Source organism: Callospermophilus lateralis, chromosome 4 (genome assembly GCF_048772815.1).
Source record: "Callospermophilus lateralis isolate mCalLat2 chromosome 4, mCalLat2.hap1, whole genome shotgun sequence".
NCBI lineage: Eukaryota > Metazoa > Chordata > Mammalia > Rodentia > Sciuridae > Callospermophilus > Callospermophilus lateralis.
The window spans coordinates 48,587,542-48,610,876 of record NC_135308.1 but is presented as its reverse complement, the minus strand read 5'-3'; the positions used below and the strand labels follow the sequence as shown (position 1 = coordinate 48,610,876).

At 39.6% G+C, this 23,335-nt stretch overlaps 1 pseudogene; it reads right to left on the bottom strand.

Moving 5' to 3' along the window:
• Positions 1–13,670: 13,670 nt before the first annotated feature.
• Positions 13,671–15,553, bottom strand: LOC143396685 (transmembrane 9 superfamily member 3-like; annotated as a pseudogene).
• Between the last annotated feature and the right edge of the window lie 7,782 nt (positions 15,554–23,335).

The following is a 23,335-nucleotide window of genomic DNA, read 5'->3' as shown; positions in this document are numbered from 1 at the left end:
GGTCCTTGGGGTGGCTATGGACTGGATCTGAGCTCCTACAGTGGTTTGCCAGTGGGCAGAGGCAGTCCTGGCCTGAGTCTCAGCTCCAGGGAGGGTTAATCAATGTTGGGATGGATCCGGACCTACCTTTTCCCAGGCTCCATGGAGGTTGGTAAGGCTGATCTGGGAAGATCCTGAGCTCCAGTGCGTGTCTGCTGGTGTATGAAGGTGGTCCTGGACTGGACCTGAGTTAGGTGCAGGTCTCCTGGTTGTGGGATGCACGCAAACCTACCCTGTGTCTGGCTGCCTGTGCAGGTCAGTGGGGTCAGATCTGGACTGTACATAAGCTCTGGCAGGTCTGCTTGTGGCAGGTGAGTGGAAGCAGTCCTGGGCTGGGCCTGAGCATCCCGCTGGTGGCAGGATGAAACCAGGCTACACTGGGCCCCAGCTGCAGTACATCTGGGAAGAGCCTGAGCTCTGTAAGGTGTCTCTGGAACTTTATTTTATTCATTTGTTTGTATGTGGTGCTGAGAATCAAAGCCAGTGCCTCACACGTGCAAGACAAGAGCTCTATCGCTGGGTCACAATCCCAGCCCTATTTGCTTCTTCTTCACCTTTAATCATAATATCTTTTGGTTCTATATCATTTGTTCATGCATGCATTTGAATTTTAACAAGTACTTATTATGTGATATCACCAGCAATGCTTCCCAAGCTGGCCCCAGATCAGACCTTGATCCTCAGCGAGATTACATCCTACACATCCAAGACACCTCTTGCATAGGTTCGGAAGAGAGATGACTAAGACATGTTTCATGACTCCCAACTTTGGGGAAAAATTGTTTTGAAGAGGTAAAGGATGAGGGATCATCTGACAAATATCCTGAAAAATGCAGAGCAGATATGTTTTTGAATAAGGATTCATATATTGATAAAGTTTGTTTATTTCCTTTTTGCTGGCGTTCATTTATGTGTAATTTTTTTTCCTTTTTCTTTTTGGATCGGGGATCTTACCCACCGCTTTAGGAATGCGAGGCAAGCGCTTTGCCCCCTTTGCCATTGAGCCACCTCCCAGCCCATTCACTCATTGCCAGTGTGGGAATACAATGCTGTTTTTGTTATCGTGGCTCTATAGTACAGTTTAAGCTATACTATTATGATATGTCTTACTTCACTCTTCATGCTAAGTATTGCTTTGGCTATTCTGCGTCTCTTATTTTTTCACATGAATGTCTTGGTTGCTTTTTCTAGTTTTGTGAAGAATTGCTTTAGTATCTTTATATGAATTGCATTAAAATTTATGCCCAAGCACAAATTAGTTAAAACTATGAAAAAGAATCCCAGTTCACCATGAACAAAACTGGTCACTGGTATCTGTTGACCCAGCCACTATCTCCTCGGTGGTGGCTAAGCTGAGGTTACTCGTCGCATTTTGGTGTTAAGGGTGTCTTAGAGTTGAGTCTACTCTGCATGTTGATGCTGAGGTCTAGGTTCAGGCATACTTTGTCACCACACAGCCTGGGATACTTTTTTGGGGTTTTTTAACTTTTAATTGTGTCTGGAAATTTCTTTGGGTCCTTTAATCACTTTGCTTGATCAAAATCTGTGTGCTAGGCACTATACGGTGTGCAGTACAGAGTGAATATGCCAAGTCCATGCTTCCATGGAACTTAATGAAGTTAGTAGGATAATTATAGCATCTATATCTACCTCAATGTTACTGTGAAACTTAGAAGACAATATGTCTGTTAATAACTGCAGTGCTGAGGACTATAATATTGTTGAGGAAATTTGTAGAAGATTTCACATCAGGCACCACATTGTTTTTATCTGGAAAGTCTGAGTAATGTAAAGTTGTTACTTTTTCTGTAATAAAAACAAACATTTAACACAGTTCATATCTGAAGCCAGTGAACTTCAGGGATTCCTGTGGGTTGCCTGTTTCCAGGTCAGATACAGAGTCCTGTGCTTACTCAGTACAGGTTTGGAGACCCTTGAAGCCTCTTCTGTTACCATGAGAGCCAGTGCTTCATAGTCAGCAGGCCAATTCCAAGTCTCCAGCTCACATAGATGACACATCAATGGTGCTGAAGTTCCCCCCAATCAGTTCATCTCCTGCCTTCACACACTCCCTAGCCACCATTTAGCTGGATGGACCCTGCTCCATAATGGGAATTTTCTAGCCTTTGCCTTAATTGTTCAGAGCTCTTGGAGAGGGTTTTGGCCTTTCCTAATCCCCAGAACTTTCTCTGTGTCCTCTTCACATGTCCCTGTTATTGTTGGCTCTGAGCCTGCTTTGTGCAGAGGGAGGGGTACTGCAAGCTCATACCACATTCATTTTGTGTCCTCTTCCTTATAGCACTTAACAAGGTGCTGAGAGTTGGTCTGAAAAATGACCCTAAACTTCGTGAACATACAGTTAGGAAAACCTAGGGGTTGGTGGCAATGATAGTCTGGAGAGAAACCAATTCCTCCTAGGGAAACACATGCACAATCAAACTTCATTTTAGTAAAACAACATCCTGCACACCAAAACCAAGTAATTCTGGATGGATTTCAGAGAGTTAAAAAAATGAAGGGAAAACAGAAGTAGAACATAAAATTGAATAGTTTTTCAATTTCTGCTAGGGTTCTGGTTCTCACTGTCAGATCACACTGTGCTGTAGATCATAAATATATCACACGAAGTGAGAGATGTAGAAACACATCTCCAGTTACTTGTCTTATTGTGACACATTTCCTTAGTCTTTTATGGGGGAAAAAATTACACATTTTCTTTAAATATTGCTCCTAATGAATGCTGTGCTAGGGCTGTTTTGCCTCAGCCAATAAAGACCTGGGCTTTGTTCAGAGGGATCCAGATTTTTAGAAAAGGCTAAGCAGCAGAGAGAGAGAGAGATATCAAATTAGTTGTCAGAATAGGACTCCACCATGACAATAAATGCTGAGCAATCACTTCTGCTTTTGTGATTTAGTATCTGTGCTGCCTCACCCCCTGGTGGTCTTTAACTGATAAGCTGGCTTTTGACATTGGCCTGCACGAGGACACCACAGCTGAAGACTTGGGGATGGTGGAGATCCTGGCTGTGGTTGGGTTGGATGATTGTGTGAGATGCCATGGATGATGCATTAGACTGATGTGCTCATGGGTAGGGTCAGGAGAAGTGGTGGAGGCGATCCCCCACTCACTGTCTTGACAGGGTCACAGTGAGAAAAAGTGTTGGCAAAGCCGCTCTCCCACTGTCTTGACAGGGTCACAGTGAGGATGAATGCTGACAAAGCCACGCTGGTTGGTGGGTAACCGAAACCATGAGACCCTTTTTTATGTAATTGGGACTTTGCATTTTCATGCTTATGTTTCTCACAGGAGGCATGAGCATGTTAAATGCCAAACAAATTAAATTTCAGATGGCTAGAACAGAACAGGTAGTTCATGCCTTGGAGGCCGTTCTACCCACCCCTCAGCATATCAAGGACAAAGTAAAAGGCTATTCTTCTATCTTAGTACATTGTGGACAAACCTAATAATGGACAACAATCATCCTCTGAAAAACAAATTCTTTGAGAACTAGTGCACCTTGACTGAGAAACAAACTCTTTGAGAACTAGTGTACCTTGACTGAGAAACAAAGAAACTCTTCGAGAAAGCAGCTCAACCAGTTTTATGAAAATAAATTTAGGAATCAATTAAAATAGGTTTATAAGACACAGTTTTAAAATAATGTTAAAAATATTATTTTATTTAGATTCTTAAGTTTAGAAATTCTTAAGTCTTTAGTTGTATAGGTTTCTGATATGTTTTAAGGATGATTCATAAACTTTAGGATATTTTAAATATAAGATTTAAAGGGACTTTTTTAGATGGGAATTTTAAATTAAAAATAAAGTACAAATGTACTTTAGGTTAATGATTGGCTAAAGACTTAGAGTCTGGTTATGTAGTTTGGCATCAGTTAATAAGGAAATAACATATCTTGGGAAAAATAGTAAATCTTGGGAAAATCTGAAGGATGTAAATTGGTGACATGTTTTATTGATGATTCTGTACTTTGATGATTGTATGGCTGGGGGTCATATCCTGGAAGAATGTAGATCGGTGTGCTCTCAATCATGGTTAAGGAAATGTCATGTCTTGGCAAAGTTTTAAATTATATAATCAATGACGTATTGTGAATCTATAATGATGAGAAAAATTGTAATAAAAAAGGGACCCAGAGAAAGCTGCTTTAGCTCTCTCTCTGGAGATTGCTCAAACGGAACGACTCCTGTCTCATCACTTCGCCGACGCCACTCCTCCTTCAGGACTCCCTGGACCCCGCTGGGGCTGGACCCCGACAATTGGCGCCCGAACAGGGACCTGAAGGTAATCCCCTCGGCACCTGAAGGTAAGCCCCCTCGGCATTTGCCCCCTTGTTTTCGGAGTGGATAGGCCATTACCCGTGGGTTTCGCGAGCCCCCTGTTGGCAGAACAGGTGAGAGTGGGTAATTAGGTAAAAGAAAAATGGGAAATACAAAATCCAAGGAACGAGGATTATTCATTGATATTGTTAAACATTTGCTTAGAAAAAAAGGAGTTCAGGTTCCCACTTCACAATTACAGAGGTTTTTTCATTTTATTCAGGAATGTTGTCCTTGGTTCCCAGAAGAGGGAACCTTAGATCTAAAAACATGGGTAAAAATAGGAGAAGCTTTAAGAGCATATTACTCTAATTATGGACCAGAAAATATGCCTGTAGATGCTATAGCATTATGGAATCTTTTAAAAGATATGTTAGATCCAGCTCAAGAAGCTGAAATCTTAAATAAGATTAACTTAACTGTCCCTACTGAAGAAACTCCCCTAAGGAAGGACTCTAGAAGTGAAACTTATGTCCTAAAAAAAGATGAGGAGAAGGATCAGTCTTGTTTACAAAATAAAGATAATTTAGAAGAAGCAGCTACTGAATATCATAATGAAGAATTCTTTGCCCCCATAAGTACACATTCTTGCGGATCTTCTACCAAAAATAAATTGGGTTCCAAAATGAAAAATACTTTACCACCTCCTCCACGGAATGTAGGATTTAAAGGAGCTATGAAAGAGGCTCTACAATCTAGAGATTTAAGTTTTACTCTCCCTATCACTTTTGATTCAAATGATTAAGTTAATTTTAGATAGACAACATCCTTATTTTATAGGACATATTCAAGGACATTCTAACTTACCAGGAAAATTGTCACAAGGCAATTCTTTGGCAGATTCATTAACCAGACCCCAAATTCTTACTGTTCAGGAAGCTACAGCTAGTCATGCTTTACATCATCAAAATGCTTCTGCCCTTCGACAACAATTTCATATCCCTAGGGAATCAGCTAGAACTATTGTCAAAAATTGTCAAACCTGTCCATCATTATTGCCAACTTTACCCATGGGAGTTAATCCTCGTGGTTTAAGACCTAATGATTTATGGCAAATGGATGTTACTCATATTCCTTCATTTAAAAAATTAAGTTATGTTCATGTTGTTGTTGATACTTTTTCTCATGTGATTATTGCCTCAGCAAGAACTGGGGAAGCATATAAAGACGTAGTGCAACACTTGTTTATTTGTTTCTCATATTTGGGAATGCCTAAAGCATTAAAAACAGATAATGCACCAGCTTACACTTCAAATGCTTTTAAAAAATTTTGTGATATGTTTAAAATTTCTCATTCTACAGGAATTCCTTATAATCCTCAAGGACAAGCTATAGTTGAGAGAGCTCATCAAACATTGAAAGCTCAAATTACTAAACTTCAAGAAGGAAAATATAAATATAGTTCTCCTTATCATGTTTTACAACATGCTTTGTTTGTGATTAATCATCTTAATTGTGATTATAAAGGAGTGACTCCCATGTTAAGACATTGGGAAAGTGAAAAAATATCAGCAAAACCCTTGGTAAAATGGAAAGATCTTTTGACAGGTAAATGAAAAGGACCTGATGTATTACTAACTTGTGGGCGAGGATATGCTTGTGTCTTCCCACAGGACGCAGATTCCCCCATTTGGATCCCTGACAGACTGATTCGACCCTATGTCCAGCCTCCGGACCAGAAAGCGAAACAGATCGTGCCCTCCGAGTCTCCGACACGCCTCACCATTGACCACGGTGCCTGAGGAAGATTTGATGACTACCTTGATTCCATCTTTCTCCCGAATGAGCTTTGATGACCCTCAATCCTTATTCAGACGATCATCTTCTACAAGATTTGCAGAATTACCAACTTGGGGACAATTAAAACAATTGACTCATCAAGCTCGAGAACTTATTTCTACTCAGTCAAACCTCTGCACTCCTAAGAAAATGTTTGTTGCTATGCTAGCTATTCTTGCCTGTCAGATAACCAATGTGTCTTCTGAATATTATTGGGCATATTATCCTGATCCACCTTTATTTCATCTCACTACTTGGGGAAAAGGAGATATTAAGGTATTTACCAATAATACTAATCTCCTGGGGGGTAAATCTAATTCTTTTATTACTCCTATATCAACTCATAATTTTAGTTTTAAGGGTCATAGTCATTTACCTCCTCTGTGTTTTAGTTATAATATTATTCCAATTGTGGGCTGCATACCACTTAATTATAGAACTTTTATGACAAATTCTCCAAATGAGGAAAATGATATAAAGGATCTTTGGATGCTTTCTATTTTAGCTTTAGATTTTCCTGATTTTAAAGAAAATTTGCCTTCAGAAAAGCCTCCTTCTATGTTTCAAGATTGTAAAAAAGCTGAGTCCCATCTTGATCATTCATGGGTAAGAATAGATAGACAATTTGGATTTCCAATGTGGCATACATGTATGTTTATTAAAAAAGGATTTAAAATCTTTCCAAAAAATTCTTCTTTTCCAATATATGATTTTTCTATTTCTGAATCTAAATATGAGGCTCCTAAAATTTTATCGTCACCTTCATGGAATACTCCTCAAATACGAATTATTAAGAGCATTCCACTTGAACCCATGAATGAATGGTTCTCAGCTGGATGGGTTGCCCCTTTATATTTTACTAAAATTAAACAACATTATCAGGTTTATACAGAACTTTACAGATTATTGGCTTCTTTAGACATAATACATATGATTAGGCCTTCTTTAGTACATGAAAGTCATTTTGTTACAGCTTGTGTAGGATCCCCTTATGCAATATTACTTAAAAATCAAGGAACACTAAAGATTTCAAAATTAGAGGATAAAACTTATGATGTTGTTTGTGAAGGTTGTACATTAACAAATTGTATTGATCCTAGCATATCAGCATCCAATCATATTTTAATTGTACATAAACCTTCTTATGTTATGTTGCCTGTTAAATTAGATTCTGTTTGGTATGATGATCCTGGGTTACAAGCATTAGATTCAGTTAATCAAGCCTTAATTAGACTAAACGTTTTGTAGCTACCTTAATTTTAGGAATTTCAGCATTAATTGGTATAATAGGGTCCATAGTTGCTTCCACCACTACATTAGTTAAAGAAGTTCATACTGCTCATCATGTAAATCAGTTGTCAAAAAATATTTCTACTGCACTTATGATTCAGGAACATATAGATACAAAGTTAGAAGCTAGAGTTAATGCTTTAGAAGAGGCTGTCCTTTACATTGGTAATCAAATTCAAAACATAAAAACTCGAATGACAACTAGATGTCATTCCCAATATAAATGGATTTGTGTTACTCCTCACACATATAACTATTCTGAAAAAACATGGTCTCAGATACAATGTCATTTACGAGGATTATGGAAAAACACTAATTTAACTTTAGATATAGATAAATTACAGGAAAAAATTAAAGACATTAGCCAGGCACATATTTCAGAAACAACCATTCCAGAATTAGCTGACACTTTTGTTTCCAAATTAAACTCTTTAGTCTCCAACAAAACTTTATTTTCTATTTTAATTAATAGTGGTTTAAGTATTTTAATTATTCTTGTCCTTATTTTTGTCCTTCCAGTCCTGTTCAGATTGCTGAGTCGTGAAATTCGTTCAGCCCATCTGGAACTAAAGTTACTTCATTTAAAAAATAAAAAAGGGGGAATTGGTGGAGGCGATCCCCCACTCACTGTCTTGACAGGGTCACAGTGAGAAAAAGTGTTGGCAAAGCCGCTCTCCCACTGTCTTGACAGGGTCACAGTGAGGATGAATGCTGACAAAGCCACGCTGGTTGGTGGGTAACCGAAACCATGAGACCCTTTTTTATGTAATTGGGACTTTGCATTTTCATGCTTATGTTTCTCACAGGAGGCATGAGCATGTTAAATGCCAAACAAATTAAATTTCAGATGGCTAGAACAGAACAGGTAGTTCATGCCTTGGAGGCCGTTCTACCCACCCCTCAGCATATCAAGGACAAAGTAAAAGGCTATTCTTCTATCTTAGTACATTGTGGACAAACCTAATAATGGACAACAATCATCCTCTGAAAAACAAATTCTTTGAGAACTAGTGCACCTTGACTGAGAAACAAACTCTTTGAGAACTAGTGTACCTTGACTGAGAAACAAAGAAACTCTTCGAGAAAGCAGCTCAACCAGTTTTATGAAAATAAATTTAGGAATCAATTAAAATAGGTTTATAAGACACAGTTTTAAAATAATGTTAAAAATATTATTTTATTTAGATTCTTAAGTTTAGAAATTCTTAAGTCTTTAGTTGTATAGGTTTCTGATATGTTTTAAGGATAATTCATAAACTTTAGGATATTTTAAATATAAGATTTAAAGGGACTTTTTTAGATGGGAATTTTAAATTAAAAATAAAGTACAAATGTACTTTAGGTTAATGATTGGCTAAAGACTTAGAGTCTGGTTATGTAGTTTGGCATCAGTTAATAAGGAAATAACATATCTTGGGAAAAATAGTAAATCTTGGAAAAATCTGAAGGATGTAAATTGGTGACATGTTTTATTGATGATTCTGTACTTTGATGATTGTATGGCTGGGGGTCATATCCTGGAAGAATGTAGATCGGTGTGCTCTCAATCATGGTTAAGGAAATGTCATGTCTTGACAAAGTTTTAAATTATATAATCAATGACGTATTGTGAATCTATAATGATGAAAAAAATTGTAATAAAAAAGGGACCCAGAGAAAGCTGCTTTAGCTCTCTCTCTGGAGATTGCTCAAACGGAACGACTCCTGTCTCATCACTTCGCCGACGCCACTCCTCCTTCAGGACTCCCTGGACCCCGCTGGGGCTGGACCCCGACAGAGAAGGTGCTTTCTTCTTGAAATATTGATAGAGGGAGGAAGTCTGAATTTTTCCTAATGGCAATCCCTATGTAATTAGTTGGATATTCAAGCTAGATTTCAAACTCTATTCTTTCATGAGTTTGGAGGGGAAAACTAGTACTTACTATTCATATCACTGGGTGTGAACTATAGTACTGTGCACTGGTTAGTTTATAAAATATAACCACATATCTAACATTTTAATCAGATTTGAAGTATACACATGTAAGGTCCTCAATGTCAACAAACAAGCAAAAAATAGAGAATGAGAACCTCCTTCATTTCTCTGCCCATAGGCCATTGTGCTGAATTTAATATCTGTTAAGGAGATATGCATTTCCATGATTTTGAAACAAAAATAGGTATATATTAACATACTTATACTTTTGGAAAGTCAAAATAAGGGAACTCTTCTCAGTTCTCTGAGGAATTTAGACTTAATTGATAAACCTCTGTGCAGTATGTGTCTTTTTTTTTTACAAAGAGTATGCATGGCTTTTGTAATTGAAAAGCCATGAGACCACGTAGAAAAAAAATAATTGAAGTAGCCCAATTTTGTTCCTTTTAGGAGAGGATTCAGTCCATCCTCTCACTCCTTCCAGAAATGCTTTCTGCTGGGTTGTGAGTGTAGCTCTATGGTGGAGCCCTTGCCCAGTGTGAAAAGCCCTGGGCTTCACTCCCTGGTGCTGCAGAAATAAGTAAAGCCGAACAATAGCAAACCGGGCTAGAGTTGTAGCTCTGTGGCAGAGCACTTGCCTAGCTCCTATGAAGTACTGGGTTCAAATCTCAGAAATACATTTAAATACATAAATAAAACGGAGGCTCATTGGCAAACAAACAAACAAACAAATAAATAAATAAATAAATAAAAACAGCAAATATTTTCTGGAATGCTGTTGCACAGTAAAGTGGTGAGTATTGATAACAGTTAGATATGGTATATTTCAACAAGGTGGAAGAAAAGAGCCCACATGTTTTCACCATATAAAAAGGGGAAATATTTAAGAAGGTAGGTGTCTTTAACCTGATTTAAACATTGTACCTTATTTGGTGTATCAAATCATCACATAGTACTCTCTAAATACATAGAATTTTTACATTTTATATATCAGTTAGCTACCAAATTAAAATATTTTCCATATTCTCTGAAGTTTTGTAAACAAAACATGATTAAAAAGTTATTTATGAATAAATAACTTCTGAGAATCCTAGGCATTCTCATTTCATTTCATTTTCCATAGGCTCAGTAATACTTGTGTATTTTCTCTAGGTTTTTGGTACTCTCATTTAATGTATTTCGGCACACTGTTAAATGAAATTAAAGTCAAGGTTGCTCTTCAGCAGATGTATAAGACAGGTTCTGGAAATTGTGTACCTATGATAAGATGTTAGGAAGACACAGTCAGTCCCTCTCCCTGCATCAGATCCCTTGTGATACTCTGCACCCCCATAGATCTACTTTTTCTGAATTACTGGATTATTTATTGTATTTATTATTTGTTGTCTGCTTCTCTTCATCAGAATGGCACCCACAAGGCAGGTGACTATTTTTCTTGTTTATTGATGTATCATAAGCTACTGTGAAACAGTGGTTGGCAAATAGTGGTTACAGTATAAATGCTTGTGTGGGTGAATGCAAAACTAACTACAACTCTAAAATGTGGATCTGGTGAATAAAGATAGGAAATTCTGCCAGGTGACCTGCAAGTAAGAGAGATTGTGTCAGGAAAGCGTCATGAAGCACAGGCTACATATTGATGCTAAAGATGCTTCAGAAATATTATTGGATTACTCCTTCATTGACTCATGCAAAATTAACTTTAATTGAGTGCATACAGTATGTTACTTGGAGCTGGGAAAACCAGGATAACTTCCCCTGAAGGACAGGAGATTTTCTACCTCAGGGGTAAGTCTTTTGGGATAAAGGTCAAGGCAAGGTGTAGATCCCCATCTGAGCTACTCTTTTCCTTGGCTCTGAATGTAATTTAAATGCAGAAGTACATGAAAAATGAAATCCCCTTTTCTTAACAAATAAGGTAACTGGGAATCAGCAGTTTCTTAAAGCAGAAACAATTTCGCTTTCCCTCTTTTCCCAAAGCAGCAGATTTCTGGTCTCACCAATCAACTAACCATGTGAGTTGGGGGAGGAGGCAGCTGCATTTGTTACTGGGATCAGTTCCCTCACTCCCAGGGCAGGTGGCTACAGACTCCCCAGTCCCCACCCTGTAACAACTAAAGCTGCAGACAGCCTTCCTTCCAAGAGCACCTTCCCAGTGGGTGATCTGGTGACACAGGGGAACTGGGACTCTTCTGGGGTCTAGAGTGACAGTTTCCCTGGACCAGGTAAATGCTGCCTGCTGGACCCTGGCCAGGCATCCTCAGCTAATGGGATAACAGAAACAAAGTTACAGTCCTCTGTCAGGGACAAGAATGCAGGCCAGGGGAACTGGGACTGCTATTGCTGCAAAGCAGATTTCTCTGATGTCTCTCTGCATTTTGCTCTTTTTCCCCAGTGGTGACCAATAACATCCTAAGCTGAAAGAGCTTTGTATTGTGTGGTTGTGCAACAAAGGAAGGAGAAACACAGGCCTGACCTTGTGTCTCCTATTTATTTCTTTAAAAAAATTCTCTTGTTCTGCAAGGGATGGAATCCGGGGCCTCACACATGTCAGGCAAGTGCTGTGCCCCTGAGCTCCACCCCGGTGGCATCTTTTCTTTCTTTATGCTCCATTCAGTAGTCAGCAGCTGTGCTGGTTCTTACTTCCAGTGCATCCAGAACCTGGCCTCCACTCCATGCCTCCATTGTTCTGGCCTCCCTGGTCAAGCTGTGGCCTCTCCTGGTGGCTGGGATGACCCCAGTGGGCTCCTGGCTTCTCTACCTCTAGATTCCTATCTGTAGTAAAAGACCAGTGGAGGGTATACTTCCAATCCTTTCCTTTTTAAATGAAGCACTGCCACTACTAAAGTTTGAATCTGGAATGATCCCTACAGGCGATAAAGCTTTGATCACAGCCACAGGTACTATTGGGAGGAAGTGGGATCTTTAAGGGGGAGGCTAATGGGGAGCTTCCTGTTAAGAGCCTCCTTTCAGGGGACTGAGGAACCCTGGTCTCTTAATTTCCCACTCTCTGCTTCCCAGCCACCATTAAGTGAGTCACTTGCCACCATGTACTGCCAGGGTGATATGTGGTTTCACCTCAGGTCCAAGAACAACAGGGCAACCAACCATGGAGTGAAGCCTGCAACAGTCAGCCAGAATAAACCTTTGTCTTTCTAAGCTGATCACCTCAGATATTTGTCACAGTAATGGAAGGCAATGCAAGTACAAAGCAGGGGAGGGGACCACAGAGAAAAAGGTGTATCTTAGTGAAAAATTATGTGGAACACCCTAGAACCAAGTCAAGAGCAGCACCTTGTCAGCATCCCACATGGCTGCATCCTAGCCCTAGACCCTCCTCCCTTCAGAAGAACCCAGCCCCAGGGCACACATGCTCAAGGGCTAAGACAGACACCCCATGCACCACTTGGTATGTCTTTGTGCAGTTCTTGGTTTGCAGGTTCCCCGCCCTGTGTGTCTTTTCCTTGGTCTCTTTGTTATAGTGGCAGGCCCTGGGACCCATGGAGATCCTCACATCTGGATTTTGCTAATTCATATTTAGAATATTGTACACACCTTCCTTTCTCTTTATTCCATATCTCTTGAAAAATGGCAGCTGGATGTAGAGACCTGTTCAGAGTAATCTGTGATGCTGAAAAAAGTTCTGAATTTTAAAGTAGATATTGGGACCTGAGGCAAATAACATTAGAAACAAGATCATGATGCTAATGTCCACCAATTGAAGCTCACCAGGCTGTCACCTGTGGTCAGAGTCAGTTTACCTAGATTTCTGGTGGCTCCACAGCCACACAGAAGCATTTCAGAAAGAAACATGGAGCAGTGACCCTTAGAAGATTCTGTCTTCTATTCAATGACTCCAAGATGTGAGTCAGGACAGGATCAAGAAGTGAGGCAGCTTGGTGATTGAGCATCTTCAATCACTTTTGTACTTTTGTCTCAGGGGTGGGAAGATTACTGAAGAGTCACAGTCCATGTTGGTAAAGAGGTTACTCACTAAATGGCCATTTCCCCTTGTTCTGGGCAAACCTGGGGTAGGTAATGCCTGGTAAGAAAAAGGTTGGCTCAGTAATTTCTGTTGCCTCAGAGTCAGTCTCCACATAGTTTTTGATATGACCACCATGTGGTCCTGCCTGAGGTTTTCATTCTATTAGCAGTACTTTTGTTGACTTGTGGAGATCATGGATGAGCCACCTATTATCAGGAGGCCATTTCCCTTTCTCAGTTCCTTTAAGGGTTTAGATGAAAACAGCACTGATTTCTACCAATATAAAAGAGAAATTGATCCAAAGTTCCAGGTTTTCTTGCATCTCTAGTCAATTTTCACATTAGTATAGATTTTTTTTTGGACAAAATCCCTTGTTTCCATGTAAACAACTGCTCCACACATTACCCCAAGTCTGTGCTAAATACCACCATATATCCAAAGTAAAATGATGTTTGAAGTAAGCCATACATCTTTGTTTCAAAAAAAATATTAGTAAAAGGAATACATGTAAACAGGGATTGAAGTTGATTCAGCAGAGAGAAAACTTGTCCACTGCCACCTATAATCCCATTTAGCAAGAAGTATGTGCACACAATATCACACAGATGGTAACAATGCAAAGGATGGCCAGCACCAGCATCATGAAGCCATAGACATAATAGATGTGAAGATGAAATACATTTCAATAAAGATAGAGCCAAAAGGTAAAATTCATCCCAGGCAAAGAATAACTGCGGCTACATAAAATATTTTTTATCCAGTATAGGACGAGGCACAGCATTGGCACAGCAAAGGAAGTTGGGCTGACCTAACAAATTTTGGACAAGTATTATACCAATAAGATTTAGATTTTTGTTCCAAAAGGAATGGCTCTTGAAGCATGGTAATAAATGGCTATAAAATTGATGAAGAATGCCTGCAATGCACTGCAGCTGGGATAAGGAATGCCCCAGTGAACATCTGTTTTATCCATCTCCTTTCTCCTTGTCTAGCATACAGACTTCCTCCAAAATAATCATTCACTAGTGATGTAGCAGCATAGAAAATATATAAATCTTCTATCATTGAAATAATAATAACAATGATAAACACAGCAAATATCTGAAATCCAGAACCAATGAGAGAGGAATATGTTAGCTGGTGTCTTGATGGTCTAAATACATCTCCATGCACCTGTTTCTATCCATATCCATCTCCTAAGTCTCTATCCATGTCAGACATTTTTTCTTCATTACTGAGCCAGACATAATCTTTCCTTAAGTTCTCATTAAAATCATTGAAACTAAGCCTATCAAAAAGATCACCATCATGAAGGAGTTGAAAATTAAAAACCAATGAATCCTCTGTTGAAAAAAGGATGGATCAAGATATTTCTGCAATCTTTCTTCAAATTTTACATCTGAATTTTTCCATTTTACCAAATATGACATTTGTATTTTGCTATTGGGAATCAGTTTTACCTTTCCTTCAACAATTCGATTTCCACTAAAACCTACTTCAAGCTGTTTGTAGGTCCAAAGATAACAATTTTCTCCATTTTCATCTGCTTCACCAACAATACCCCATATTGGTAAATCAACTATGTACATCTGGTACCAGTAGTGAATTTTGATAGCATCAACAAAGGCATGTCTCTTTTCTTTATCTAAATCAATTTCACAGTAACTGGGTGGCATCACATCATCTTTAAATTTAATATCCAGACCACTAAATTCCATTTCAACTTCTTGAAGTGTTTCTCCTAGAGCTTCATGGTAATAACTGTTACTTTTTTTGACCCCACACAGATTAGAAGTGAAAAGTACTTATAAGTTTCCAGGCGATTTTGGAAGGGCCCAACAGTATTGATCTAAAAGACAACTTCTTCTGTATCTTGAAACTGACTTTCCTGCCTTGCTCCAGTCCACCATTCTCAAAACCATCCAGTCCTAAGTGAAAGCCACTCTTAGAGTCCATAACATCCAATCTTGGATGTGAAAATGCAATTAAACCACTGATCAACTTTAGACCAAATACAAGAGATTGTTTTGGGGCCAGGCCTTCGACTGGGAAACTGGAGACTTTAAGGCCAGAAGTGGCCTAAGTTAGAGACTACCAGATGGAGCCTCTGCTGAGAATCTGTGTTCCTGTTCATCTGCCTGGGCCCTGGGCAGCAGCAGCAGTGCAGCAGAAGCTGACAGGCCAGGAGCGCCCTGCAGAGGCTTCATCCTGGGTGCTTGCACCTGACTGGCAGATCAACTGCTCTGCCCCTGGTGCTTGTGTGGTGTTGAGAGCCAGCGGAGTCTGTATGGCTCCTGGCATTTTGCCAACAGTATTGATGACAGGCGAGGCATTACTATCCGCCTCTGCCGCTACTTTTGAGTTCTCGCACTACTTATGAACTCTCGTGGGGATTTCCAGGGATTCCCCGAGAGTTCCCATTGGTTGGGGAAGTGCAGGAGGAGGGTTTTCCGGAGGAGATATTTTCCTGCTGCGGGGTTCCTGGACGAGCCATGTGGCATTTGGGAGATTTCCCAAGGAGTGTGTGTGAGGTTTTTTCTTGCAGTTCAAAAATAAAGTTTGTTCCTGCTTCAGTGGCTCGTGATTTGTGCCCAGCCAGACTGCGGCAATTGGCGGCCCGTGCGGGGAATGTCTGAAGCTTCTGGGTAAGTGAAATTGCTTGCCCCTAAGGGAAGGTGAGAGAATGGGTGACCATTTTAAAAAACAATGTGTTCTTGTTTTGATTTGTTTTGTGTTTGTTTCAAGCTGCCTATCCCTAGAATTTTCTCAGGCAGACTGGGAAAAATGGTTGGCTCAAGGTTTGAAGTTGTTTGCCCCTGAGGAAGAGATAGAAATAGACCACTAATGCACATGTCAAGAAAATAGGAAAATTGATACAACAATCTTTTGTTCCGTTTTTGCTTCATTCTGTTTCGGTTTTGTTTTGTGTTATCTTATTGGGTTGTGTTATCTTTATAACAGATTAGAAATTAGTAAAAAACAAACTGAAAAAGTGTTAAGTAAATTGTTAGAGGTTCAGACCATGGAGAAAGACATTTTAGATCAAGCAAAAGAGAAGGTCTCTTGAGCTAGTCAGACAGAGGAAGAAAATTTAAAGGAAGAAAGCTTAGAGGAGAAACAGCTATTAGGGAAAAAGCTACAACAGGAGGCTGCTACTAACACTGTTCTAACACCAGAGGGTGTAATTCAACCAACAGCTCCACCTATGGAGATAGCTGAGTGGCCCTCAACCCCGGTAGCTGATAGGTGGGATCCTGAGACAGGACCTCAAAGATTAGCATGCCCTGTACTTGAGCAGGCAGGAGGGCAGCGAATTCACCATGCTTTAGATTTCAAAACAGTGAAGCAGTTACAGGAGGCTGTAACAACCTGTGGCCCTCAAGCACCCTTCATGGTGAGCATGGTCGAATCCATTACCAACTTGGACATGACGCCAGCAGATTGGGCTAGTATGTGTAAATCTGTGCTAAATGGAGAACAATATTTGTTATGGAAGGTTGCCAATGAGGAAATTTGCAGGGAGACAGCTAGGCGCAATGCAGCAGCTGGTTACCCTCAAAGAAATCTAGATATGTTGTTAGGAAAAGGACCTTATGAGGGTCAACGGCAACAAATTGAATATGATCCTGGCGTATACGCACAAATTGCTGTAGATGTGGTTAGGGCATGGAAAACTCTACAGGGGCATGGAGATTTACAAGGACAGTTATCTAAGGTAATACAAGGAACTAATGAACCTTACGCTGAATTTGTAGATAGGCTTATTCAAGCAGCTTCTAGAATTTTTGGGGATACAGAACAAGCAATGCTATTTATAAAACAACTGGCTTATGACCAAGCAAATCATTGCTGCAGAGAGGTCATTAGACCATGGAGACATGAAGATTTAAACACATATATTAAATTATGTAGAGACATTAATGAACAAGGACAAGTCTTGGCAGCAGTACAACAGGCTTTAGATGCCAGGCCAAAAACATGCTATGATTGTGAACAAACAGGACATTTTTAAAAGGAGTTGCCCCATAAGAGGAGGGTTTAACAAAGCTAGGTATCAAAGGAATAGAATACCAGATATTTGCCCACGATGCCGTAGAGGGAGACATTGGGCTAATGAATGCTGTTCTCAAACCACCATAGAGGGTACTCCGTTATCAAAAAATGGACACGGACCAGGTGTTTACCCACAATATCGTAGAGAAAGGCATCGAGCTCCATTGCCAAAAAACAGACGGGGGGCCCAATGCTCCGGGGCCCATGACCACAAATGTACGGGGCACTGGAGGAACCCAGAAACACCATGGAGGAACCCAGCAACAGCATCAGGGTAGTGCCCAGGACACATTATCCATCAGATCTCTCATCAGACGAACCAGAGGGAGCGCAGGGTTGGACATCTGCGCCTCTGCCAGAGCAGTACTAACTCCAGATATGGGAGTTCAAATCATTCCCACAGGAGTAAAAGGACCTCTTCCCCAAGGAACAGTAGGCTTATTTTAGGACGCAGTTCTTCTACTCTAAAAGGACTTATGATAAGTCCTGGGGTAATTGATCCCGATGATGAAGGTGAAATAAAAATTATAGCTAGTTCTCCAAAGGGTATATCAGTAATTTTACCAGGAGATAGAATAGCACAGTTATTAATAATACCCAGCCTACATGATATATTTTCCAGTAGTAGTAAAAAAAAGAGGTTCCAGGGGATTAGGCTCCACAGGTGTAGATTGGGCTATGCTGTCTTTAAATTTAGATTCTCGCCCAATGCTAAAACTAAATATTCAAGGACATGAATTTAATGGGCAACTGGATACAGGTGCAGACCTTAGCATCATATCTCGTCAAGAATGGCCAAAACATTGGCCATTACAACAAGCCACTCAAACGCTTTGAGGCCTAGGAGTGGCAACGAATCCCCATAGAAGTGCAATGGTATTAGATTGGAAGGATCCTGAAGGATGTGAAGGAACTATACAGCCATATGTATTGGATCATCTTCCTTTAAATTTATGGGGACGAGATGTCCTAGATCAATTAGGTTTGACATTAACAAATAACATCAATCCAAATGCTCCCACTATTAGGGCTAAACAAGGTTTCAGGAAAGAAAAAAGATTAGGAGAACAAGGTATAGCAGCACCAATTCAAATATAACAAGGAATAAATAGACATGGACTGGGTTTTCAGAAGGGGTCACTGAGGCAATAAAAATTACTTGGAAATCAGAAAGACCAGTATGGGTTCCTCAGTGGCCCCTGACTAAAGAAAAGATACTAGCAGCCCATGACCTGGTCAAACAGCAATTAGCGGAGGGACATATACAAACTTCCGTATCTCCCTATAATACTCCCATTTTTGTCATTAAAAAGAAATCTGGTAAATGGAGATTATTGCAAGATTTAAGAGCCATTAATAATGAGATGGTTATTATGGGACCTGTTCAATCAGGAATTCCTCAATTGTCTGCTTTGCCAAAAACCTGGTACGTTTTAGCTATAGATATTAAAGATTGTTTTTTTTTTCAATTCCAATTCATCCTGAGGATAGTCCACGTTTTGCATTTACAATCCCTGCACTGAATCATGAAGGTCCTGATCAGAGATATGAATGGAAAGTACTCCCTCAAGGGATGGCTAACAGCCTAACTATGTGTCAAATTTATGTTAACAAAGAAATCCAGCCACTTAGAAATCAAAATCCTGGACTACAAATATTTCACTATATGGGATGATGTATTGTTAGCACACAAAGATAAAAACACATTGCTAGAATGTTATGCCACACGTACAAATTTATTAAAAAATTATAATCTAGAGATAGCAATAGATAAAGTACAATTAAATTTTCCAATTAATTATTTAGGAGTTCTATTATCCTCAACCATGGTCCGTCCACCAAAAATTCAAATACGAGTAGATCACTCAAATCACTTAACAACTTTCAAAAGTTATTAGGAGACATAAATTGGATAAGGCCTTATCTAGGCATACCAACAGGAGAGTTGGGACCTTTATTTGATATCCTAAAAGGTCCATCAGATCCAAATTCACCCCGCGTGTTAACGCCTGAAGCAAGAAAGGCATTAAAAATTATTGAAACATATATGGAAAATATGCATTTGGATAGAATTGATATAACTTTGCCTTTATTATTTATTGTAATACCAACAAAAAATATTACTACAGCAGTATTTTGGCAAGAAGGTCCATTATTGTGGATACATTTATCTTATTCTCCTAACACTATTCTTACTAGGTATCCTGAGGCTGTAGGACAATTAATACTCAAAGGAATAAAAACAGCAAAGGGAGTATTTGGAATTTCTCCCAATAAAATTATTACTCCATATACTATGGATCAAATTGATGAGTTAGCTAATGAGTTAAATACTTGGGCAATAATCATGTGTAAATCTAATGTTTCATTTGATAATCACTTACCATCTAATCCTTTGTTGTCTTTTTGGTCTTTGCATCCTGTAGTTTTTCCAAAAATGACAAGAAAAACCCCTATCATGAATGCTCCAAATGTATTCACTGATGGGTCAAATAATGGTACAGCAGCAGTAGTTACCCCTGATCAAACTTTTACATTTTTAGTGCCCAAACAATCAGCTCAAAAGGTAGAGCTTAATGCGGTTTTACAAGCTTTTGTGATGTTTAAAGATTCTGTATTTAATTTATTTTCTGATAGTCAGTATATAATTAATGCTATATTATCCCTTGAAGATGCTGGTAGGATTTCCCCTTCCTCTACTGTTTTCTCTTTGTTTTCCAGTATACAAAGTCTAATATGGGACAGAAAAGACCCATTTTTTATAGGACATATCAGAGCACATACATGATTGCCTGGAGCACTTAGTTTGGGCAACGATTTAACAGATAAAACTACACATGACATACATATTTTCTCTACACTAGAAGAAGCTACAAATTTTCATAAAAGGTTCCATGTCAATGCTAATACTTTACAAAAGCGTTTTAAAATAACTAAGGGACAAGCTACACAAATAATAAAACAATGTCAAAATTGTGTGACCTTTTTACCACAAGTTAATCTTGGAGTCAATCCTAGAAGACTGATACCTAACCATATTTGGCAGATGGACGTCACACACTTGCCAGAATTTGGAAAATTAAAATATTTGCATGTTACAGTTGATACTTCTTCCGGATTTTTAATGGGCTCCCTTCATGCCGGAGAAAAAACTAAAGATGTTATAGCTCATTGCTTACAAAATTTTGCCACTGTGGGTGTTCCAAAACAGTTAAAAACAGATAATGGTCCTGGTTATACTTCTACCTCTTTTAAACAATTTTGCTCATCATTTGGCATTACTCATATAACAGGAATCCCATACAATCCACAGGGACAAGGCATAGTTGAAAGAGCTCATCAAACTATTAAAATGTACTTATTAAAGCAAAAAGAGGGAATTGGAAAGGGGTATATATCCCCCAAAGATAAACTTAAAATAACCCTCTTTACTCTAAACTTTTTAAATTTGGATTCATCAGGGCGTAGTGCTGCGGAAAGGCATATGTGTCCAAAAAATGTACATAAGCCTAAGGTGCTTTGGAAGGATATTCTAACAGGACAATGGAAAGGTCCTGACCCAGTGATTGTCTGGAATAGGGGGTCTGTTTGTGTGTTTCCACAGGGAGAACAGCAGCTGATTTGGATTCCAGAGAGATTAACTAAGGTCCTGACCCAATGATTGTCTGGAGTCGGGGTTCTGTTTGTGTGTTTCCACAGGGAGAACAACAGCCGATTTGGATTCCAGAGAAACTAACCAAAGCGAATTCCATGGACGGAAAAAAAAAAAAAAAAAGTGATTTGACTCAAATGCATAACAGCTGATATCCAGAGCTCCAGTTTGGCTATTCTTACATCTGCGACAGTGATTAACCAGGATGTTCTTTTCAATATTTCTTTTATTATTGCCTTTTCCCACAGCATAAAGTTCTATTTTATTTTTGAGCTCATACAGACCTAGGTTAATGTTTTTATGATCAGTTTTATTTTTTGACTGTGGAGTTTTTAAACATTGCAATGGAGATTTCACCTAGGTAAAGCTACAAGGCCTTTACTATCGTCTTATGTGTTGTATGTTATGTGTGCACACTTCAGTTTTGTGTTGTATGTCTGTATGTGCGTATGTCCATAGATCATATATGAGGAGCGCTCATGAATAAATGGATACGAATTTTTTTTTTTATTCACGTGATTTTAATGGTTTAATTTAGATTGGGTAAATAGCTGTTGAAAATTGTTTTAATATGTAAACAAATAAGGAGTTTAACAGATCTGTTTGTTTACTTTCACCTTTCCTTTTCATTATATTTAATAATTCTGTTCAGGATAATGTAAATTGTTCAAAAAATTGTTTTCTTAGTGCCTGTTGGAATGTTACATAATTTTTTTCTTAGCATCATTGCCAGAATTCCTATATTCATCCCAGTGCTGGTGAAGACAAAGATAAAACCAAACTACAGCTTCCAACAAACTGTATAAACTGATGCATCAATGAGTAATAACTCAACAAGTAATGCTCAATCAAGGAGTTGATTTACTTTGGGAGGAAATGGACATATTGACAGATTACTCTGCTTTGAACTGCTTGCAGAACTTGCCTGGACTATGTATCACTTGTATGCATTGTGAACTATCTGTTGGTGCAGCGAATTGTGGTAGTGCTGGAGTATTTTCGCTCATGGTGTCACTGGTGGTACAACTTTTCAAAGGAGCTGTCAATTGGCTTAGTGTCATGGTGTTTTGCATCCTCCTCCCTTCTACTAGTGATGGTCTAAAATTTGAGGGCCCACAGAGGTGAGGCAAAGAACCTCACCCCCCCACTGGCACCAAGGCCAAATTTGGGGGCCAACAGAGGTGAGGCAAAGAACCTCACTCCCCCACTGGTGCAAAGGCCTATCCACAAGTATGGCTGTATGCTGGACCGGTAGTCAGTGATGGGTATGATCCAATTGCAGTGGTATCAACCTAAGACAGGAGGCTGACGCCTAGAGGTCCGTTCATCCCATGACGGGTAAGAACCATATGTTGAATTGGACTACCTAACAGGCACGGTTCCTAAGTCACATTGCTTGTTGTTTAATTAACAGAAGGGGGGAGATGTTGAGAGCCAGCGGAGTCTGTATGGCCCCTGGCATTTTGCCAACAGTATTGATTGACAGGCGAGGCATTACTATCCGCCTCTGCCGCTACTTTTGAGTTCTCGCACTACTTTCGAGCTCTCGTGGGGATTTCCAGGGATTCCCCGAGAGTTCCCATTGGTTGGGGAAGTGCAGGAGGAGGGTTTTCCGGAGGAGATATTTTCCTGCTGCGGGGTTCCTGGATGAGCCGCATGGCATTCGGGAGATTTCCCCAGGAGCGTGTGTGAGGTTTTTTCTTGCAGTTCAAAATAAAGTTTGTTCCTGCTTCAGTGGCTCATGATTTGTGCCCAGCCAGACTGCGGCAGTGCAGCAGTGATTCGCATTCACAGGGCACTGGCAGATACAAGGCCTGGGCCCAGCCGCTCCGCCGCTGCCCCTGCCTTAAAGCTCCTGAGCCGCCCTCCTGTCCCCTGCCAGCCACTTCCTCTGACTCAGCCACAACAGCATTATGAAGCTTTAAGTAAGTTTTTGAAAAATGCTTATCCCACCCCCAAAAGAAAAAAAATTCACAGGAACAAGGACATCACTTGTTCTCATCTTGAATCCCCCACACACCAGGCACAGAGCTTGCCAAAGGTGAGTATTCCATATTTTTTGAAAGAATATATAAATACATTTCTTTCAAAAAGTTGAAATAAAAAGTAAATTAAGAACTAACGAGTTGCGTGGATAACTACAGGTTAAAGAGTCAAGGAAGTAATTTTAAGAATGCTGTAGAGGGAGGGGTTGACAAAACACTAAAGACTGGGCTATGTGCCCTGATTGACAGCCTGTTGGATCCTAGTGCCCCACAGTGCCCAGGTGCTGATCAAGGATAGG